Raw genomic sequence first — 23,670 nt, 5'->3', positions numbered from 1 at the left:
TTAAGGAAACCTCCACATTTATAATTGTTAATTAAATGTCTTGCTTAATTAATCATTTTTATTTTATTGATTTTTTTGGGGTTTTGCTTCAAGATTGCTAGCCAATAAGAGAGCAAAATGAAAAGAGGAGGATAAGATTAGTTTTCTTTTTTTTTTTTTTTTTTTATGGTGAGACTACTAGAAAAAGTTAAAAATTTTAATTGTTATAAATAGTTATAAGCATCTTCTCTAATACACTATTGTTTTAAAACTACCCCCACATATTCCTATATTTTTCTTATCCTCCCTAAAAACCGTGCTATGTTTTGATTGTTTTTTTTATATATTTCCTTCGTTTCTAAATAAGTGCAACACTTCTTGTTTTCACGTTTGTCAATGCATTATTTTAACCATTAATATCTTCAATTATCAATAACTAAAAATTATAAAAAAAATTGATATTAAAAAAAAAATCACATTTAGACGAATCTAACAAGATCCCACATGACTATGTTTTTCCTAAAATGTAAATCACCAAAGCTAATTAAAGTTTAAACTGTAAATAGTAAGCACTATGCAAATGTTGCACTTATTTAGAAACGGATGAAATATATAGAATATGTTGTGCATGAACGATTGAAATGGGGAACACCTCAAATAGTTTAGTGTTATCTTAAACAATGATCGGATTATTGATAAAGACTGATCATATGAAACGTTATTCTTATAATAATTTCTTAGGAATTTAGATAATTCTTTCCATATTATTCGTGACTACTTTTTTTTAAAGTTTTCAACGTCTCATGGTAAATTATTATTATACAACAATATCAACAAAATTTTCTCCTATGCACTTTACTAGTTGGGTGATTATCCTAATAAGGGTAAGCACTTAAAGTTGATATAAATATTACCTTTTAGACTTAAATTTGAGCACGTATGCTTTTCAAATTTGTATCACTTAACACAGTAAGAGAATCGATATATTTAGAGATGGACAAGGGTCGGGTCCAGCTGGACCCTCGGTCCGAACCCTAAATTTTTTTGCGAACCCGAACTCGGACCCTAAGGGTCTGAAAAAATTGGACCTGGACCCGGACCCTTAAGGTCTGGAGGGTCTAGAGGGTTTGGAATGTCGAGGCCTAAATTCTTTATTTTGCATAATTTTCAGCATTAATATCAATAATAATCTGAAATTCGCATGAAACAAACACAAAAAATCACATGAAACAAACATAAGATCGCATGAAACAAACACAAACATATAGATTGAAAAAAACGAAACAAACACAAACTTATAAACTGAAAAAAGAAATAAACACAATTCACAAACATATAAATTGAAAAAAAACGAAACAAAAACACAAACATACAAACTGAAAACAAGAAACAAACACAACTTACGTAAGAGTTCAGAACTGGTGTTTTGGTGTTTTAGTTTAGGTTTTAGTCTTTTAGCAAATCAGTTTCTTTTTTTAAAAAAAGTTAAAATGTATATATTAAATAAGTTTAGAGTCTAAGGGTCGGGTCTGGGTCCAAAATTATAAGACCCGGACCCGGACCCTAAAAATTAACTTGGACCCAAACCCGGACCCGGATCCTTAGGGTCTGAAAAAATTGGACCCAGACCCTTAAATTAGGATCGGGTCTAGCAGGATCCGGGTAGGATTCCAGACCCATGTCCATCCCTAGATATACTTCCTCCAAATTTGTCTTAATTCTTCGAACATTATGTTATTAAGGAGTTTCTTTTATAATGGGGATATATTTGACCCATAAGTATGAATAGTAGGGTAACTAATTGATGAATAAAATAACAATTTTATGTGGGCTAAAGATATGGTAAAAAGTCGTGCATGTTTATGTCGTGTGACTCGTGTTCGTGTCATATATAAATGGGTTGAAAAACCAACCCTTGACACCAACCCAACCTATTTAATAAACGTCTTCATGTTGACCAACTTTTTCGTGTTTGGTTTTGTCGTGTTTAGTTACTTTTTTTCTATAGTAATCTCCTATATTTGAGTAACGTGTCTGCTAAACGGTTCAAGTGTGTCTTCTTCATATTGGAAACTTCACTAACCCAACTCATTTAGTAAGACGTGTCATACCACATTGACTTATTTAACTACACGGGTAGGAATTTTTTTGTATTCTATTTGTCATGTGATGTGTTGTGGTGCCTTGTCAACTCTTACTAGCTCTAGACTGATCTCTTTTTTTTTCATACTACTCTTATCACTAATTCAAATATATAAAAATGACACATAAACCAAGAAAAAAGAGATAGAGTGAAGCATATATATATATAGTACTAAACATAATACATATAATCAACAATGAAGTATTAACTATGTTTAAAAGTATCAAATTTTTAAACGGCTACCCACCTTTTGTAGGTGGACAACGTATAGGGGGAGCAAATGGTGTCCAAATAAAATGACCCCTTACTTACATATAAATCATATAATTAATAATAAAAAATAAATTTAAAAGAAAAAAACTAACCATATTCAATAAGTCAAATAATTATCTATTTGACATAATTGTCAACCAATACAAGTTTCAAAAATATTTCAGTTAACATTGATTCAAAAATCTTTGAATAACCAGAAAAGGTGTTATATGAAGAGAAAAAAAAAAAACCTTGAAACTACAATTCAAAAATATTGCTCTATACAATACAAACACAATTACAATTAAATTAAATTCTTTCATAACATAATTCGCCATTTCTACAACAAGTCGTTTAATTTTGTGTAAATCGGGTATCTAACAACTATCAAACAATTTCAAATCGAAAAAATTGGCAATTTATTGCTCCGTACATATGGCGTTTAATCCCTACGAACATCGTCATGTGCGAATTGTTTTTTTTTAAAAAAAATTATAACTTAAAGATCAAGAAACAATATGTGTCCATCATGAATCAATTGACATATGTATTATCATGTGAATAACTTTTTAATGTAAAGGAAGGGGGTTCATATGATATATTGGAATTTTTTCCTTGAATAATGTAAAAGTGGGATTTAATTCCCAAAATATGCCCAAAAAAATTTAAATTCCCTGCGTACCGTCCACGTAGGACGGCACGCGAGAAACTATTTTTTTTTTTTATCCCACGAAAACCGCTACTCAGAGTAGCGGTTTTATTTTAAAATAAACCGCTACTCAGAGTAGCGGTTTACCTGCGCAAAATATGGTAAGCACATATCAGTTTTCACTTCATTAATAAACCGCTACTTGAAGTAGCGGTTTACACAACAACGACAGCAAAAAAAAAATTTTTTTTTTTTTAAACCGCTACTTCAAGTAGCGGTTTTACCTAAGTTGAAAAAAAAAAATTCTCGGCACTTGTAAACCGCTACTTCAAGTAGCGGTTTTACTTAAGTTGAAAAAAAAAAATTCTCGCGTGCCGTCCTACATGGACGGTACGCAGGGAATTTAAATTTTTTGGGCATATTTTGGGAATTAAAACTCACTTTTGCATTATCCAAGGAAAAAATTATGATATATTGTAACCCTATAAAAAATTATTAAGTAACTTTAAATTTAAAAACTAAAGTACAAAACTTTAAATTTACACATATATCGTGTACATATATTGCTAGTAACTTCAACAGGGGATTTGGGTTATGCTTTTTAACATCTTTTAAAATTGTCTTTGCTTTATTGAATTGGACTATTATTATTTCGGTTAAGCTATAGAAAAAAAGTAACTAAGCACGACAATTGTAAAAGTCAATTATATGACACGAAAAGCTATAGGAAGTATTTGCGAAGTAAAAGTCATCAAATTAACCATGTTGGCTAGAAGCCTAGAAAGCAGATCATTTAAAAAAAAAAAAAAACAAATTTTCATCAATACTTCCTCCTTTTTCTACCATTTTGACTTTTGATTTTTTTATATTTTTTTTTGTCCTCATTGGAACCTCATGGTAAGATGAAGGATTTTGCCAACCGGCCTGATTTTATAGGCAGATATAAGATTAGAGATGAAAGATGTAATTGTATTAGAATGAATACAGTGTATTTATAATACAACTTAGGTAACTAACTCAGAATATTAAGCTAATAATATGGAAAGAGATCATAACAATATACAAGAGAATCTATAGTTGACTAATATAACAATATATCAATATTGACTGAGTCAATATCTAATATCCCCCCTCAAAATGGTGGGTCGAGAGACCAAACCAATTTTGGACAGAATGGTAGAAAAACGAGCCAACGGAAGGGGTTTAGTAAGCCCATCAGCTAGTTGGTCGCCTCCTGGAATGTGCTGAACACGAAGAGTGGCTTGTTGCACCTGCTCGCGAACAAAGTGAAAGTCCAAGGCTAAGTGCTTCATCCTTGAGTGAAAAACTGGATTTTTAGAGTAATGTGTAGCACTAAGGTTGTCGCAGTAGATTGTGGGAATGCTAGCAACTGGAACACGAAGCTCTTTGAGAAGAGATTGAAGCCAAAGTAACTCAGCCGTCGTGGCAGCTACACCACGAAATTCAGCTTCGGTAGAAGACCGAGCCACACCCTTCTGTTTCTTCGAGCTCCATGATAAGGCATTGCGACCAAGGTAAACAATATGCCCAGAGGTAGAGATGAATGAGTCACGATCGCCAGCCCAATCCGCATCAGTAAAGGCATGTAAGTGCAATGGGGAATCACGATAGATAGTGAGACCATGAGAGAGGGTTCCATTGAGATAACGAAGCAATCGTTTCAGAGCAGCCCAATGAGTATCAAGGGGAGTTTGCATGAACTGAGACAGTTTGTTCACGGCAAAGGCGATGTCGAGACGAGTAAAGGCTAAGTATTGAAGACTGCCAACCAAGGTGCGATATTCAGTAACATTGCTGATAGGTGAACCATCATGAAGGGAGAGAGAAGGATGAGCTATCATGGGTGTGGAAGCTGGCTTTGCAGAGGCCATATTGGCACGAGCCAATAAATCAGCAATGTATTTTTGTTGAGTAAGAAATAAGCCATGACCAGTGGGGTAGACTTCAACACCAAGAAAATAAGACAGGGGACCCAAGTCCTTCAATGAGAACCGGTTGGCCAAAAGAGTGATAAACTGTTGCACCGCATTAGAAGAAGGACCAGTGATAATAATATCGTCGACGTAGACAAGTAGGTAGAATGTAATCCCACGATTATTGTAGATGAATAAGGATTGATCAGCAATAGAGTTGATGAAGCCGAAGGAGACAAGAAATGTACGGAGTTCATTATACCAGGCCCGAGGGGCTTGTTTTAAGCCATAGAGCGCTTTCCGAAGTTTGCAGACATGAGTAGGTTTATCTTTATCAATGAAACCAGAAGGTTGTGCCATAAAAACATCGTCATGAAGTGTGCCTTGTAAGAAGGCATTATTAATGTCAAGTTGGCGAAGAGACCAACCCTTAGTCACAGCAAGGGAGAGAATGACTCGAACTGTGGTTGGCTTGATGACGGGACTAAAGGTCTCAGAGAAGTCAAGACCAGGACGTTGATGGAAACCCTTTGCCACAAGGCGAGCTTTGAAGCGCTCAACACTACCTTGAGGAGTATATTTGATGCGGAAGACCCATTTGTTGCCAACAAGATTTTGTGAGGGATGAGGAGGAACAAGATCCCACGTATGATTACGTGTTAAAGCATCAAACTCGGTACTCATGGCAGCACGCCATTCGGGACTTTTAAGGGCTTGAGTAATATTGGTAGGTTCACAAGGAGTGGATGGGGAGACAGCAGAATAGGCATATTTGGGGTGGGGTTTGGTGATTTTATTTTTGAGCCGTGTGGTCATAGGATGTGATGATGGGGGCTGGTGGTTAGGATTGGTGGGAGGAGATGTAGGGGGCGAAGTTTGTGAGGGTGAAGAGGTGGATGAGGTGCTGCAGGCCGAGGGTGGTGTAGGAGGAGAGGGGGGGTTGTTGGGCGACACAGGAGCAGCCGAGGTAGAAGCGGCAGTAGATGACGCAAGAGGAATATGGATGTCAACCCAGTCATTAGGAGACAAAGGAGCAGCACTAGTATCATTCCTGCACAAGTTAGCATACGGAAAAACATTCTCCACAAATTTTACATGTCTTGATGTATAGATGCGATTAGTGGAGGGATCTAAGCAAAAATAAGCACTTTGAGTAGATGAGTAGCCTATGAAGACACACGAGATAGACTTAGGTGCAATTTTATTGTGAGTATAAGGTTTGAGCCATGGATAACATAAGCAACCAAAACTACGTAGCTTGTGATAGTTGGGAGCAAGACCAAAGAGACGTTGATAAGGAGAGCTATTTTGTAAAGTAGAAGTCGGTAGTCGATTTATTAAGTAGGTGGCAGTATTAAAAGCATGTGACCAGAAGGAGACAGGGATATTTGCATGAGTAAGTAATGATAACCCAGTTTCAACGATATGTCGATGACGTCGTTCGGCATATCCATTGTGTTCAGGGGTATGAGGAGGTGACGTGAGATGAGAAATACCATGAGACTGAAGATAAGGAGTTAATTTGGTGAATTCACCACCATTGTCAGAGAAGACTTGTTTTATCTTTTTATTGAAGTAATTTTCAACAAGGTTCTTAAATGTGAGAAAAGTAGCATATACATCAGATTTCTTTTGCAGCGGATAAAGCCATATATATTTGCTAAAATGATCAACAAATATAACATAATACTTGGAAGAATCAGTAGAGAGTATGGGAGAGGTCCAGACATCAGAGAATATTAAATCAAGAATAGCATGAGAATGTAAGGTAGATGTAGAAAAAGGTAATTTGTGACTTTTATTAATATTGCAAGCATTACAGTTTGACATTTCAAATGGAGGAATAGACAAATTGTAATGAGAACTTAATGTCTTAAGCACAGGAGATGAAGGATGCCCTAATCTATGATGCCAATCACTATGGGGCAATTTGGAGGAATGAAAAACTTTTGGAGAGGAGGAAGGGTCCCATTCATAAACACCATCCTTAAGTTGGCCTTGAAGAAGAGCCTGATTCATGGAAGGATCCTTCACAAAGAAAGAATGAGGTAAGAATTCAATGCTCAGATTATTATCTTTACAGAATTGAGAGATGGATAGAATATTTCGGAGATATGAGGAACATACAAGACATTGGTAAAATAAAATGTGTGAGAAGTTGTATGCAAAGTAAACGAACCTGTGTGAGAGATAGGTAATGCTGAACCATCGCCAATGACTAAGGCCTCCGTGCCGTCATAAGGGACGTGAAGGGATAAGTTACTCAGGTCATTTGTCACATGGTGTGAGGCGCCACTATCAAGCAGCCAGGAAGTGGGAGAGGGAGGGACCATGGTGACAACATTGGCTTGTGGGGCTTTCTTGAGATGACGGTGTGATGGCAAGGAAGGTACAGTAAGAGTCGGGTGCTGCTGTTTGAACAACATACAATTGGCGAGATAATGGCCCTGCTCATGACACCATTGACACTTGCCAAGGTATGGGCGTGAAGGACGCCCTTGAGAGAGAGGAGGAGCACCAAGAAGACCATGACCAGGGGTGTGCGGGGAAGCCTTGGAGCGAGAGTGAGCCAAGTGGACGGTGGCAGGGAGGAGGGGAGCAGCACGCACCGAAGCCGTGACTTCCTTGTTAATTAACTTCTCATGAAGTTCATCAAACGAGATGGGAGCGTCCCGAGCATTGATGGCATCAATAACAGATTTGAACTGTTCATAGTCAAGACCCGAAAGAACTTTTTCAATGATGTCTTCATGATCCATGGGCTTACCCATGGCAGCGAGACGATCGGTGCAAGCCTTTATAGCCTGCATATAGGTGGAGATGGATTGTGTGGTATGGGTGATATTAGCAAGAGTGGTCTTGATTTGCTTGAGATGACCACGAGAAGGGTTAGCATATGTTTTGGCTAGAACATTCCAAGCCTCTTCAGCAGAGGAGGTTTGAGAGATAAGAGGTATTATGTCCTGAGAGAGAGTTCCAACAAGCGCACCGAACACAAGACGATCTTGGCGAAACCAAGATAGAGCAGCAGGGTTAGGAAGAGAGGTGCCTGCGGAATCGGTAATGGAAGGAGGTGGAGAGGAGTGAGAACCATCCACAAATTTCCACAAGTCATAGCCAAGCAAGGTGGCTTGGATTTGAGTTTTCCAGGCAATATAGTTTGAGGAAGTGAGTTTGAGGCAGTTGTTCACTTGGAGCATAGTGAACGGCTTAGAGGGATCAGAGGAGTTGGGAATGAGGGTGCCATTAGTGAGAGCCATGGGAGTCGAAAAAAAAAATGAGGAAAGAGAGAGGAGATAAGGATCGATTGCTCTGATACCATATAAGATTAGAGATGAAAGATGTAATTGTATTAGAATGAATACAGTGTATTTATAATACAACTTAGGTAACTAACTCAGAATATTAAGCTAATAATATGGAAAGAGATCATAACAATATACAAGAGAATCTATAGTTGACTAATATAACAATATATCAATATTGACTGAGTCAATATCTAATAGCAGACACTTTAGTGATATAGTAAAGGAAAACCTTCTCCCAAAATACCCCTAGTAGGGATCATACCTCCAACCTTGATGTTGGAAGGTTTTTTCCTTCCAGCTAGGTCAAGCTTAGTTTAGTGATCTAATTCTTATATACACCACTAACCATCATGTAATTTTTGTACATAATCAATAAAATATTTATGTTGAATTTTATTGAATTCGTCTAAATATATATTCTAAAAATTAATATAATTTTTTCCACTTATACATGATCAAAGAAGATAATTACACTAAAATTGTACATCGACAACCATATAAAAGAAAATGGTAATATTAAGGATGAAGTAGTAAGTAACATGCTCCATTTTTGTCCAGTTTTTTTACGTGAACTCCAAGAAGGATGAAACATGAATTAGTAGATGAGTAAGTGACATGAGTAAGTGAGATGAGTAAGTGTGAGTACTGATAATGAATGGAGCATGCATATATACAATTTTGGAACTAAAGGAATAGATGAGATCGCAACATAGAGAAGATAGATACCTAAAAGCTTTAAAACCATTGTTATATATATATCTCTATTATATAAGGGAAGGGGAGCAATGGTGTCCTTTTTTGAAATGCTTATTTTGCCTCCCTTCGATCTCTTTCTAAATTACAAAAGGAATGTTAAAATCAAATGTTGGGTATATGGTTCATATGAGGCTCAATGGGGTGTATGGGGTGTGGAGAAAGGTTGCGACGAAGGAAAACATAGAAGAAATGCGTCAAAATAGAGAAAAGGGGGGCCCCCGATCGGGTCAGGAAAGGCCGCCCGATCGGGCCCGCAACGACACAAAGGAGCTGGGAAATTCATGCTCGCCCGATCGGGCGGGACACCGAACTATGATTCGGGCGTCTCTCGCCCGATCGAGCCCGGGAGCGATTTTCTTTGAGGTGTCAGTCGCCCGATCGGGCGGGTCTCAGCCAACCTGATCGAGCGGGGCTATTTTTGACGCAGGACGGCTTCGAAAACACGGTTTTCTTAGTAAGGGTATAAATAGGTGCCCTAATACGATTATTATTGTATTCTTCATCATTAAACACATATATTGAGAGAGAAAAAGCTTTAGAGAGAGCTCTTGATCGCTTTTGTAATAATCTTTCTTGAATATTCATCGATTCCTAGTGCATATTCGTGGTTTTTCTCTCAGTTCTTGGGTTTCCACGTAAAATTTCTGGTGTGTTCTTTCCTGCTTTATTATTTGATATTCTGTTATTGTTTGCTATTATTCTACGATTGATAGTCAATAGAACTTACAAGTGGTATCAAGAGCTAGGTTTGATTATTGTTTAGACCTAGAATAATTAACAATGGAGGATTCAAAGATTAGAATTGAGAAGTTTGATGGAACGGATTTTGGATATTGGAAGATGCAAATTGAAGACATCTTATATCAGAAAAATCTGTATCAACCTTTGTCTGAAAAGCCTGCTGACATTGAAGAGGCTAAGTGGAAGATACTGGATAGGTAGGCACTAGCGGTGGTGCGTTTGACATTGGCTCGGACTGTGGCGTTCAATTTCAAGGATATCATAACAACGGCATGATTAATCAAAGCACTGTCAGATATGTATGAGAAGCCATCGGCTATGAATAAGGTATATTTGATGCGCCGTTTATTTGATTTAGAGATGAATAATGGTAGTTCTGCTGCTGAACATATTAATGAATTTAATTTAATAATAAGTCAGTTATCGTCTGTTAATATTGTCTTTGAGGATGAAGTGAAAGCTTTAATTTTGTTGTTCTCTTTACCTACTGCTTGAAAAACTGTTGTAACTGTTGTTAGTAATTCCTCTGGTAAAGAGAAATTGGTTTATGATGTTGTTTGTGATCTTATTTTGAGTGAGAGCATTCGAAGGAAAGAGAGTGGAGAATCATCTGGAGCATACAGTGCAGAGGGTAGAGGGAGGGGAAAACAAAAGGGAAAAGGGAAGAGTTCACAAGGGAGATCAAAGTCAAGGGGGCGAAGTAAGTCAAAGGGCAGTTGAAATTTTACCTGTTGGAATTGTGGTGAGAAGGATCATCCAATGAGGGATTGTCCACATCCCAAGAAGAAGGGTGGAAAATCTGACCATAGTGAGAAATAGGAGGATAATGATAACTCATTGATTTGGGGGCATCGTTTCACTCTTCACCCATGAGGGAGCTGTTTCAGGACTTCAAGGCAAAGAAGTTAGGAAAGGTCCATCTTGCTGATGATAAGACCTTGGATATAATGGGGAAGGGAGATGTGGTTGTCAGGACTAAAAATGGAGGAACTATAAAACTGCATGATGTTAGGTACATTCCAGGCCTAGCAAAGAATCTGATTTCTGTGAGTCAACCGGACTTATGTGGCTACAAAACTGTGTTATGTGAGGGGAAGTGGAATATTTCCAAAGGTTCCATGATTTTGGCTAGAGGTACTAAGATGGGAACCCTATACACTATTGCAGGGTGTACAGACATGATTGGTGCAGCTACAGTAGATGAGACCAAGTTATGGCATACTAGACTTGGTCATATGAGTGAGAAGGGGATGAAGATTTTAGCTTCAAGTGGCAAGTTGTCAGGGTTGAAATCAGTTGACATGGAATTTTGTGAGAGCTGTGTTTATGGCAAGCAGAAAAAGGTGACTTTCACAAAAGCCAAGAAAGAGTTGAAAACTGAGAAGCTAGAATTGGTGCCGACTGACTTGTGGGGTCCCTCACCAGTCAGATCTCTTGGAGGCTCACGGTATTTTGTTACTTTCATTGATGACTACAGCAGGAAGGTGCGGGTCTACTTCATGAAGAAAACATATGAGCTTCATGAGACCTTCAAGAAGTGGAAAGCTGAGGTCGAGAATCAGACTGGAAGGAAGATCAAGTGCATTAAGTCTGATAATGGAGGTGAGTATGAGTTGACAGAGTACACAAAACTCTGTGAGGAGAACGGCATAATTCTGAAGAGGACAGTTCCAGGGAAACCTCGACAGAATGGAGTTGTAGAGAGGATGAACAGGACACTGACTGAGAGGGTTAGATGTATGAGGTTGCATGCAGGGCTACCTAAATTTTTCTGAGCAGATTCAGTTAGTACAACAGCTTATTTGATCAACAGAGGACCATCAGTTCCTTTGGAGTTCAAGTTGCCAGAGGAGGTTTGGAGTGGAAAGGAGGTAAATCTTTCTTTTCTAAAACTATTTGGTTGTGTTGCATATGTTCAATCTGAGAAACATGACAAGTTAGACCCAAAAGCCATTAAATGTTACTTTATTGGGTATGGTTCTGAGAAGTATGGATATCGATGTTGGGAACCAAAAGGTAGGAAGATTTTGAGACACTGTAATGTCACATTTGATGAGACTAAGCTGTATAAGGATGTATTTGGTGATAAATCTGAGATTACTGAAGTAGTGGGAGTTCAGGAGAAGGAGATTGTGGAGATAGGTGGCATTGATGGTAGGGATGTCATTGTTCTAGAATTGGGTGAGCAACATAAAGATGAAGTTCACACTCCTACAGGGTCTGATTCTGATGAGTCAGATATCTCACAGCCTGGTAATTCAGAGGGTACAAGTGTCATACAACCAAGAGGCTCCAGTTCTAGTACAGGGAGAATTGTCTCTCAAGTTGACTTGAGAAAATCCGCAAGGGTGTCCGGAACGCCTATTCGATATTCACCTTCCATGTATTATTTGTTACTAACCGATGCAGGTGAACCAGCATCATACAAGGAAGCAATAAATTCGATTGATTCATCTAAGTGGGAGCTAGCCATGAAAGATGAGATGCAGTCCCTGGAAAAGAATCAGACATGGGAGTTGTCTGCATTACCTAAAGGTATGAGAGCACTTAGCAACAAGTGGATCTTCAGAATGAAGAAAGAGCCTGATGGAAGTGTTGAGTATAAGGCAAGATTAGTAGTAAAGGGGTTCCTACAAAAGGAGGGTGGAGGGTATAGATTATAATGAAATATTTGCTCCTGTTGTGAAGTTGACTACTATTCGTATCTTGTTAGCTATTGTTGCTGCTGAAAATTTGTTCTTAGAACCGATGGATGTTAAGACCGCGTTTCTACATGGTGATCTGGAGGAGGAAATTTACATGAAGCAACCAAATGGTTTTAAAGTTTCGGGAAAGGAGAACTTGGTGTGCAAGCTCAAGAGGAGCTTATATGGACTGAAGCATGCTCCTAGAGTGGTACATAAAGTTTGACACATTCATGTGTAGCAGTGGGTTCAAGAGAGCTGACAATGATCATTGTTGTTACTTTTAGAGGTATGAAAATGACTATGTTTATTTACTTTTGTATGTTAATGATATGCTGATTGCTGGTACAAGTATGGATGTGAGAAATGGTGTGAAAGGAAAGCTGTCACAAGTATTTGAGATGAAGGATTTGGGTGAATCTACACAAATCTTAGGCATGAAGATTTTTAGGGACAAATCTACTGGTATGTTGAAGTTGTCTCAGGAGGATTATATTCTTAAGGTGCTGAAGAGGTTTAATGTAGGAGATGCTAAACCCAGAAATTCACCACTTCCTAGTGATCTCAAAGACAAGGGAACATTCACCAACTACAGAAGCAGAAAAGGAGCGGATGGCCACTGTTCCTTATGCTTCAGCTGTTGGTAGCTTGATGTATGCCATGGTGTCCACATGACCAGACATTACTTTTGCAGTAGGAGTTGTTAGTAGGTTTGTTTCAAATCTAGGTGAGAAACATTGGGATGCTGTAAAGTGGTTACTAAGGTATTTGTAGGGTACTTCAAGTATGGGACTTTGTTTCTGGCAGAAGGGAGTAAAGCTAGAGGGTTATGTTGATGCTGATCTCAGTGGAGATATCGATACAAGCAAAAGCACTTCAGGATATGTCTCTACTGTAGGATATGATGACCCAATCTGAAAAGTTCATGGAGATAGTTCCGGATGGCTGGCAGATGAGTGTTCAAGGTTGCCGATCCCATGTTTCAAGTAATGACAAAATTAAAGAAAATGAAGCGAGCTCTGAAAATTCTGAACAGGGAGCAATTCTCTGACATAGAGCAGCAAGCTGAGATTGCAAAGAAGACTATGCTAGATATTCAGGAGAAAATTCATGATGATATTGGTTTGATGTAGTAGGAGAAAGAAGCAGAGGAGCAATATGATAGATTCAATTAAAGTAGGAATAGTTATCTTCAGCAAAAAGTGAAAGGTGACTGGATTAAAGCGGGGGATGCTAACACTGCATTTTTTCATTCGTGTTCAAAGAAAAGAAGAGCCCACAATCATATTCATATACTGCAAGATATGAATGATTTATGGGTTGAAGATCAAAAGTAAATAGAGGATGCTTTTCTTCAGTATTATAAAGGGTTGGTAGGTCAACAACATTCCTATCAGAAGAAAGTTAGCAGGACTGTAATTAAGGAAGGTAGGGTTGTGGATTTCACGCAACAACAGAGACTTTGTAGAAGCTTTAGTGCAGATGATGTTAAGCACGCGTTGTTTGTCATTGATGACACTAAAGCTCCTGGGCCTGATGGTTATAATAGTGGTTTTTTTAAAGAAATCATGGAGTTGCATAGCTGCAGATTTTACAACAACCATTTTGGATTTTTTTCAGAGTGGTAAATTATTGAAGCATGTGAACTCTACAACTCTATGCTTAGTCCTAACACAATTTAGGCCCATAGCGTGTTACAATGTTCTGTACAAGATCATATCTAAGATGTTATGTACTAGATTGACTGAAGTCTTTCCAAGTATAGTCAAACAGGTGCAAATTGCATTTGTGCATAATAGAGTCATTCTGCATAATATCTTCCTTTGTCAGGATACTATGAAAAAATTATAGGAGGAGAAATGGCCCGACTAGATGCACGATGAAAGTAGACTTAAGGAAAGCCTATGATTCTTCTCATTGGGATTTCATAAGAGATCTTTTGGAGGGTCTGGAGTTTCCTAAAAAGTTTACTGATTGGATAATGGTATGTGTTACTTCCCCTTCCTTCACTTTGAGTGTCAATGGAAGCTTGTGTGGCTTTTTTCAAGGCAAGAAGGGTATCAGACAAGGTGATCCAATGCCACCTCTTCTGTTTGTGTTAGCAACGGAATATTTTTACAAGGTGAATGAGTGTTATGAGCAAAAAGGAGGCTTTTACCTTTCACTATATATGTGTTTCTCTTAAAATCAACCAATTAATTTTTGGTGATGATTTGATGCTGTTTTGTAAGGATGAGGTGAAGTTTGCAACATTGATGAAAAGAGCTATGATTGCTTGCTGAAGTCTCTGGTCTCCATGCCAGTCAGGATAATACTGTTGTATACTTTGGGAATGTAAAATAAGACATTGCAAACATGATTCTACAAGTTACTGGATACCAAAGAGGAGAATTCCCTTTTAGGTATCTAGGAATGCCTATTCCTGCTAGAGAACTGTTAAAAGCAAATTGTGACACTATTGTGGATAAAATGTTAAAAAGAATTTTATTTGGAGCTCAAGGCATTTTCTTATGCTGCTAGGGTCACATTGATCAATGTTGTCCTCGTTAGGTTGCATACATTTTGGGCTCAGATTTTCCTTTTGCCCAAGGTTATTCTCTTGAAAGTTACTCAGTTGCATGTGTAAAGCTTTTCTGTGGGAAGGTAAAGAGTATTTGCACAAACCTCCTCTTATATCTTGGAGTAAGGTGTGTACCCCTAAGAAGAATGGAGGCGAAGGGATCAGGGATTGTCTGACTTGGAATGTAGCTGCAATGGGTAAATATCACTAGTGGAAAAACAAGGAAGGGCTGCGGTTAAAAAGGCCCTTAGGGCTACGTATTTTGACAGCAGGAATAGCCTTTCAATATTGGGCTGCGTTTTGGGCCCAAAAACGTAGCCCTTCTTTCTACAAAGGGCTGCATTTTTAGCACAAAAAAGCAGCCCTTTTGACCCATAAAAAAATAATTTTTTTTTTGTGCATTTTTATGTCAAATTGACACAAAATCAATTCCAAACTGATAAAATTATAACTATCTAGCTAACAACTAAAAGATTCAGGCACTAAACAAATCCAAGAAATTTCCAACCTAATCAAAACTTCAATCGCCCTCCTAATTTTCAGATGTATATGCAGAACACTGAAATAAATCTAGAATTACAAACGAAACGAAAAAAGTTTTGAGTCTAATTACAATGAAATGACGAAATAAATTTAAACATGAATCTAAAATTACAAATGAAACTAAAAAAAGACGGAAATAAACTCATAGCAAAACCTGGAATGAAACTGAAGTACCACCATTACTACTACTACCATTACTAAAAACCAGTAATTGAAACCCCCGAATTGAAAACTAAAAAAATGAAAAAAAATTACAATCAAGTGTTTCCAGGAAGTGTTTTATCACTATTTTCAACTCTCCAAGAGTGCAAATATGCAGAATCTAGTTTTGATGGTAGCGAAGATGGGTTTTCTCGCCCTTCGAAAGATGAGAGTGAGGAGGCAGATGACAGAAGTACTACTCCTTTCAGTAAGCTGGATACTTGAGTAAGTTGACATTCTGGTGGGTGAACTCGTTGATGAAGAAGGGTAAGAAAAAACCTCTTGCAGAGAAAGATATACCATGGTTAAGGAAGGCAGATAAAGCACAAACATGTCAATGTCGGCTTCCTTGAGCATGGTGTGGCGGATGTCGAAGACGGTGTCGGCAGAAGGAATGATGGCTTCGTGAATGATTTCGCTGCGTTTGTAGGTGATTCGTTGTCGATGGTGTGGTGTTGTTGGTGGTGCGTGAAAACAGTGTGGGGGTTGACGGAAGAAGATGAGAGGAGAGAGGCGTGAAATGAGGAGAGAGGAGACATACCAATCTCTAATAACAAACCCTAAAGCCTTGCCATTTCTTTTAAATTAAAATCATTTTAAAAAAATTCAGCCCTTTAAGTAATAAAGGGCTGCGTTTTTTTAAAAAGCACAACCCTTCACTATTAAGGGCTGCGTTTTTTTTAAAAAACGCAGCCCTTTATTACTTAAAGGGCTGCGTTTTTTAAGAAAGTGCAGCCCTTCACTATTGAGAATACGCAGCCCTTCCAGCGCAACCCTTCCTTTTTTTCCCCTAGTGTATGTATGGCAAGTGGCTCAGAAAGAAGATCTTCTGTGGATTAAATGAGTTAACACTAAATATCCAAGATTCTGATTGGTGGATGTCAACCACCAAAGTCCGCTAGCTGGGGGTGGAAGAATGTGTAAAGTGAAAGATTTGATGAAAGAAGGTTATGATACTGCCAATAGATGGTTGAATGGTCATAAAAAATACTCATCAAAGGAAGGGTATAAATGGTTGAAGGTCAGTTTGAATATGTCCAGTGACACAACTGGGTTCGGTCACCCTTCAACATTCCTAAGCACTCACTTATTGCTTGGATGATAGCTTTGGGGAAAGTGAGAACAAGGGAGAGGCTTGCAGTTGCAGGGTTGTGCACCAATGTGCAGTGCTTGCTGTGCCAATCTGGAACTGATGCCTGTTCACATCTTTTCTTTAGATGTCATTTCAACAAAATCAATGTAGATGAATACTTGTATACAGCTTGGAAGAAATGGGGGAGAAAATATAGGAGCAAGAGATGCCAAAAAAGTTGTTATTGTGCCCTTGCCGCTATAGTTTATCACTAGAATTTTTTACACGCGATGCGTGCTTGAATTTTTTTTCGCACAAAAACTCAATTTTTTTCGGCACAAGAGTCAAAATTTGAACATTAGACATATGAAGTATAATTGGTTTTAGTTGCAAAATTTGATTGGTTTAGTTTTTGTCACTTAAGTCTCTCACCATTCTTTTTGCTTTTTTTTTTTTTTTAATTTTCAAAGTTAAATTCTATGAATACAATAGAATTTTTTTTGAATTTATTTATGATTTCTAATATTATAATTTTTTAGTTGATTTTTGAATTAAATACAATACATCATAAATTGTAAAGAAAGCAGACACTTTGATTTCAAGTCAATTTTTTCATAGGTTGTAGTTTGTAGGTGAATTTTTAAGTTTTTGTAAAGTTTCCTCATTTTAGTGATTTGCATAACGTAAATTATGCAATTTTATGATTTTAGTTGACTTGTGAGTGATTATTATAATTATATTTTTGATATTTTTGTTTGAAGCCCCCTTTGATTTGTAAGTGAATTTGTAATTTAGAATGAGAAGGGGGTAAGATAGTCTCTTGATTCGGGGATTCCATAGCTCCCCCCTTCCCTTATATAATAGAGATATGTTGTACTTTAATTCTTGAATGATATTTTTTTTTTGACAACGGGTAAAATTTGCATTAAATAAAATTGGAAGTACATCCTAGCGGTATTACATCCGGACATAAAATAAAGCAAATTGAAGCTAGAAGAGCTTATTTGCGTACATATTCTAAGGAACAAGAGTAACTTATTACATATCCAGACCGATTTAAATTTAGCATGAACAATGATAGGAGGAATTGGGGACAAATTCTTGTTGAAGAAGACACAATATGAACAGAAACCTGATGAGAGACGACACCCATACAATCTTCAGAAATAGATTGCCGCGGATCCGAATAAAGAAACAAAGAAGCTACGCCCATTGGTAACTTCTGACCCTGTTTACAGGGTACTGAGAGTTTAGTCTCACGAGACTGAAACTCAAAAGGGGTGGAGGTCGATTTATATAAACCTTTTTACCTTGATAATTTATCGCTATTATATAATAGAAAAAAATACGTCCAAATATATGAAAAGTTTCATTATATATAGAAAACACTATGAAAAAGTAAATAATTTTTTTCCTTGTCTAATTTCTAAATTCTGATTTCACTACAAATACACCTCTATTTTTTTTTAATCATGACCTACCATTAATTGTGAATGGTTCTTGAGAATAGTGATTTTTAAGTAAATTTTTGTAAATGTTTTTGTATGTATTGACGTTCTAGGTTATTAGTTTTGGTTTGTATATTAATTTTAAGTTTTAATAAAGTTTCCTGATTGTTTGCGTGATTTGCGTGATTTTTATAACGTGATTTTCTCAATTGTATGGGTGATTTGTAAAGTTTCTTCTTTTAAGTGATTTGTGAGTGAGTGTTGTAAATTTATTTTCGGTATTTGATTTTGACGTTCCTTTTGTAATTTAGAAAGAGAAGGGGGCAAAATAGGCGTTTCAAAAGAGGACACCGTTGCTCCCCCCTTCCCTTATATAATAGAGATGTGTGGCACAGTATAAATACTACTTATTGGCATGATGCAGTACCACGTCCTGAAGTAGTGCTGAAGAATATTAAGAGGGATGTTTGTAGACGAATCAGGAGCAAAGTGGATCATAAATGGGCTGGTCATGAATTGAGCTAGCTTAAAAACTTAGAGAGTACCTGTAATACTTAACCTGTTTTGTTTTTGTTGTTGTGGTAGAGTATTGTAGTTAATTTTTTGTTTGGACTGTGTTTTGAGGTTGTGTCTGTTGTATTGGTGGATCTTGATTGCAATTTTGGTAATACAATCTCTTATATTCTACCAAAAAAAAAAGGGATTGAGCGGGCCTACAGAAAAGGGAGTTGAAGTGGTTGCATGATTGAATGCAAGTATTGGTGTAAATTGTGATTTTGTATGAGCCTCTGAATGAAGCAATAGGCAGGGTGAAAGCTTCTTCAATCAATTATTTTTGGTTTAAAAAAAAAGGTTAGTCACATGTTCCATCACGATATTAGCTACACGAGTCATTGAACGCATGAGTCATAAGTCAATTTTGAAATATATTCTTAATACACGATCTGATTATAAGAATATTAAATCACGAGCTAATATTTGAACCATGATTTCAGGAGAAACATCCTAAAATCTCAAATTTATAAAACAAAAGGTCCTCGTACATTTTGATGTATTTTATTTCATTTACGTATTTATAAATTTATATATCACAATTGTAAGATTATAAATGTGTACAAAGCATTGATTTTGTTGTGGCAAATGATTTTTATATATCATGTACAAAAAAAATAATCAAAATGTTGTAACAAAGGATTTTTATATATTATGTAATATAACTATATATATTATATTCTTTTGATTTTAAGTGCATGGATTCTAATAGTTATGATTCAATAAATTTGGAATCAAAACAACTACTTAAGAAAAGAAAAACATTTGTCGTGCATTATGTATGTGTCCAAAAAAACATATCTACACAAAACCTTTCGTGGACTTTTGCACGGTTTAATTTAAAACTAGTTTTGTAGATATATGTCAAGGCAAATTCAACAACCAAATATTGAATTTTATACATATGTAGAATATTATAATCAAAGTAAAGTTTGAAAATTGCGCAAAAATTAAAATGGAACATTTATTTTTAAAAAAGAGGAATAAGGAAATTAAAGTCTCTCCTTTTTTTTAGTTTCGATTCGGTTTTAGGCTGTATGCCTCTAGTTTGGCAACTAAATGGCAAGGCCAGTCTGGAATTTGCCAAGGTATCTTGTATTTTGCCTTTCAAGTTGACAAGTTTATGTACCCTTTTGAGGTGCTGTGGTCTGCCTGTGGACAACATGGAGCATATCAATAATTAATTTCGAAGACATCTCAATTACTTTTACGGAAAAATATAGTATGCACGGTATTGTAACAATTCCAATAGAACTTTTGTCTTTTTCATTTCACTTAGAGGGAAAATAAACGAGTCACCTATATAAATGCATTAACAATTTATAAGACATGGTAGACTTACTAAAGATCTGTTAGAGATAATTAATTTTTATTTTTAGGAAAGATAATTGAAAATCTTGATGAAATTTTTTAAGAAAACGAAACTCCATTCTCTCTTTTCTATCTAAAAACCCTAATTTTCTTTTTTAATCTAGGGACCATCACCACCTTTTTTTAGTGATGCCCCTTTATTCCCGTTATTCTTTGTTTCTAAGCCTTTGTTTACAATAAATCTTCAGTCTTTCTGCTAGAGAGTTGTTTTAATTATATCTTGGGTCATACACTTCAAAAATAAATCAATCTAGTAACAATTAAAAATTGTTGCTATTTATTAATAATTTGTTGCGAACTCGGGTTGACAATAAAATGAAATAAACAAAAAAAAGTTGTTGATAAAAGGCTTGTAGCCATATGATTTTAGATATACTAAAATAAAAACTATTTCATTGTCATATTGCATCCATTCAAATATTGTTGTCATATTGGTTGCTCTGTTTGGCGCATTTGTTGCTAACTCTAGCAACAAAAAGAACAATTGTTCCTACATATGGCAATCCATTATAAAAATTTTGTTGCTAAAATTAGCAACAACTTTATTAACTTTGGTTGCTAAAAATAGAAACAAACTATTAATCATTTGACCTCACTAACAAGTCTGAAGGATGTTGCATGATAATTACAATTGATAATAGTATAAGGAACTTATTTAGCTTATATGATGGTACTTCTACTCATCTTTCTTTGATATGGGGAACAATTCAAGAAAAATTCTATAGTTATTTCAGCAACAAACAATAAGATATATTGATTCCAACGACAACAAATTAGATATCTCTTTCCATATTTGTTTCTAATTGACAACAAATTAAAAATATGATGTCGTATATATCAACAAATAGTAAAATTAATTATTTTTAATGTCAATAAATGATATATTGGTTATCATAGTTTGCTGTTAAATGGCAACAAAAAATATGATGCCATTTAGCAACAAATAGTAAAACTACTTGTTTTAGATGTCAATGAATCAAACATTTGTTGCCGTAGTTTGCTGTTAAATGGCAACAAATTGAAATTATGATGTCATCTAACAACAATAGTAAAACAACTAGTTTCCAATAGCAACAAATCAAAAATATGTTGCTTTCATTTGTTCGAACATTAGAGTAAAAATCTGTCATTTTATTATAGGCAACGAAAAATAATCTATGTTGCTTTTTATCAACACTTTAAAAATCATTGCCAAAATTTATTTCTATAATGGTCTAATTTTTGTAGTGATATCTATCTAGGTATTGGGTTTTATATATCTACTTGTGAGAGTTTGGGGATTTTGCAAATTGATTTGTTCATGAGAATTCGTGCGGTTTTACAAGACATAGCAACTCTTCGCTTATAATCAGTTGAATCAAATCAAGTTCTACGTTCAATTTAAAATAGATGAATAGACCCGCTCGTAGAGGCTGTATCAAACATCAATGTGAAAGAGAGTTTTCAGAATTATTAGATCGTATAGTGATCGTGATTTTGGTATAATATAATTTTGAATTCAATTTGATATGTAATTGTTAGTTTTGAATTATTTTGTAGACGTCGTATGACTTCAAATTAATAAATTGATTATAATTTTAAGAAAAAGTGCACATTGTATTTCGCGACTCATCACTCATAATTCTAAGGCCATGTCAGGGATGGAAATGCTTATAATAGTGGGTTTTAGAGGTAGGGGCTAATATTGGAGGTGAGAACTTGAGGTCACGAGGCTAAATCTTATAAGGATTGTAATATGTTTCTATTTTTTAATGTAAGTTGATGACATGAAATGAAATAACTAAAGGAACAATGGCTAAACTTGTTTAAGAACACTTTTTAATATATTTGTATAGATATTATGAGAATAAATCTTTTTCAATTTTTATTCAAATCGAGTAAAATTGTATTGTGGGATAATTTGGGTCATCCACTCTTATGTTCGATTCAGGCATAAGTTAGGTTATTAAAAGTTGGGTTTGATTATTTATGGTAAAATCTGATTAATTAACTATATGTCTACAATGGTCAGGTCAAAATCAAGTTTCGAACTTACCATACAAAAATTGAAAGTTTATTTAATTAGTAAATATTTTAGTATGTTTATAGAGTCCGGATCCTCTAGAGTTTTAGTGAAACTCTACAAGGTAGAGTTGTATCTGAGCCATACATTTTAAAATCAAAGGCTTATATTGGTGGAGTGGAAAGATTTAGGGGTGGATTTTGATGAGATAAAATAGAGGAAATTTTGGAAAGAGAATATATGAGCCATTGATTTTTTATTCAATGGTTGATATTGCTCAAACTCTACCTTGTAGAGTTATTTTACAACTCTAGAGGATCCAAACACATGTTTATAGTATCTGGTTAAAATGATTCTTGTACATTCATATTTTGTGAAATAAACATTAATTCATTGATTCAAAGTCATACGACATCTACAATAGAAGCCAAAACTAAACAAATACATATTAAAATGAAATAAATACAATTCTAATATGACAAAACCACGATCGTTGAGTAAATCTAACAATTCTGAAAACCCTCGTTTTTCACATCGCTATCTGATGCAGTCTTCTACAAGGGGGTCTGTTGATCTTTTGTAGTTTTGAAATAGAATCAGATTCAATTCAAGTGATTGCAAACGAAGTCTTGATATCTGTTGCAACTCCGCACAGATTTCGATCAACAAATCAACATCTTGGATTACACAAAAACCCAAAAATAAATTCTCTAGACTCTCAATGAATCTAAATCTAGTTATATCTATGTTTATACATTCTTTCAGTTAATCAAAATTAGCTTCCGGTGTACATGCACTCTGATGACCCAAAACTAGGATGACTTCAAAATTTTCATTCGGCATAGGATTGGATAGTGGAAACAATTCCCTATATAATAGCAATAGGTTATTCTGATCACAGCATTGATTTAAAACTAACATAATACTCCCTCCATTTTCTAAAGATCTTCCCTCTTTCCGTGCGTTTCCAAAAGATCTTACCTTTTTTACTTTATTCCATATTTGGAATTTTTTTCCCTTTTTACCCTCTCATGTCCCTGTCATATGGTCCACCATTACATTATTAATTCAATTTACTCTCTTTCTTTCTCCTACTTTAACCCCTTATTATTTGTTTATTTATCTTAATCTCTTTCTCTCTCCTACTTTACCCACCCCATATCCCACACAAATGGATCCTCCTTGGTATGTGTAGGAACAGTAACAAGGAAGATTTTTAGAAAACGGAGGGAGTATTCAATTACATGAAATAAACAAGAAGGTAGCTAACTAATTATCTGAATTATTTTGATTCAATTCATTATTATGAAAAACAAATCAACACGTAATAATGCACTAGACAGTTTGCATTATAGATTCGGTTGGTCGGTCTATGATTACACAAGTGTCTCAACTCCAAGTAAAATTTTGTAATCTTCCCAAAAGAAATTTGTTTGATTTGGACTTTTCCTTTGTACAGTGGGCATCTTGTACAG

The sequence above is a fragment of the Beta vulgaris genome, chromosome 4 (assembly GCF_026745355.1).
Source record: "Beta vulgaris subsp. vulgaris cultivar EL10 chromosome 4, EL10.2, whole genome shotgun sequence".
NCBI classification, from domain to species: domain Eukaryota; kingdom Viridiplantae; phylum Streptophyta; class Magnoliopsida; order Caryophyllales; family Amaranthaceae; genus Beta; species Beta vulgaris.
The sequence above is the reverse complement of the archived record's forward strand: the minus strand, read 5'-3'. Positions refer to the sequence as shown.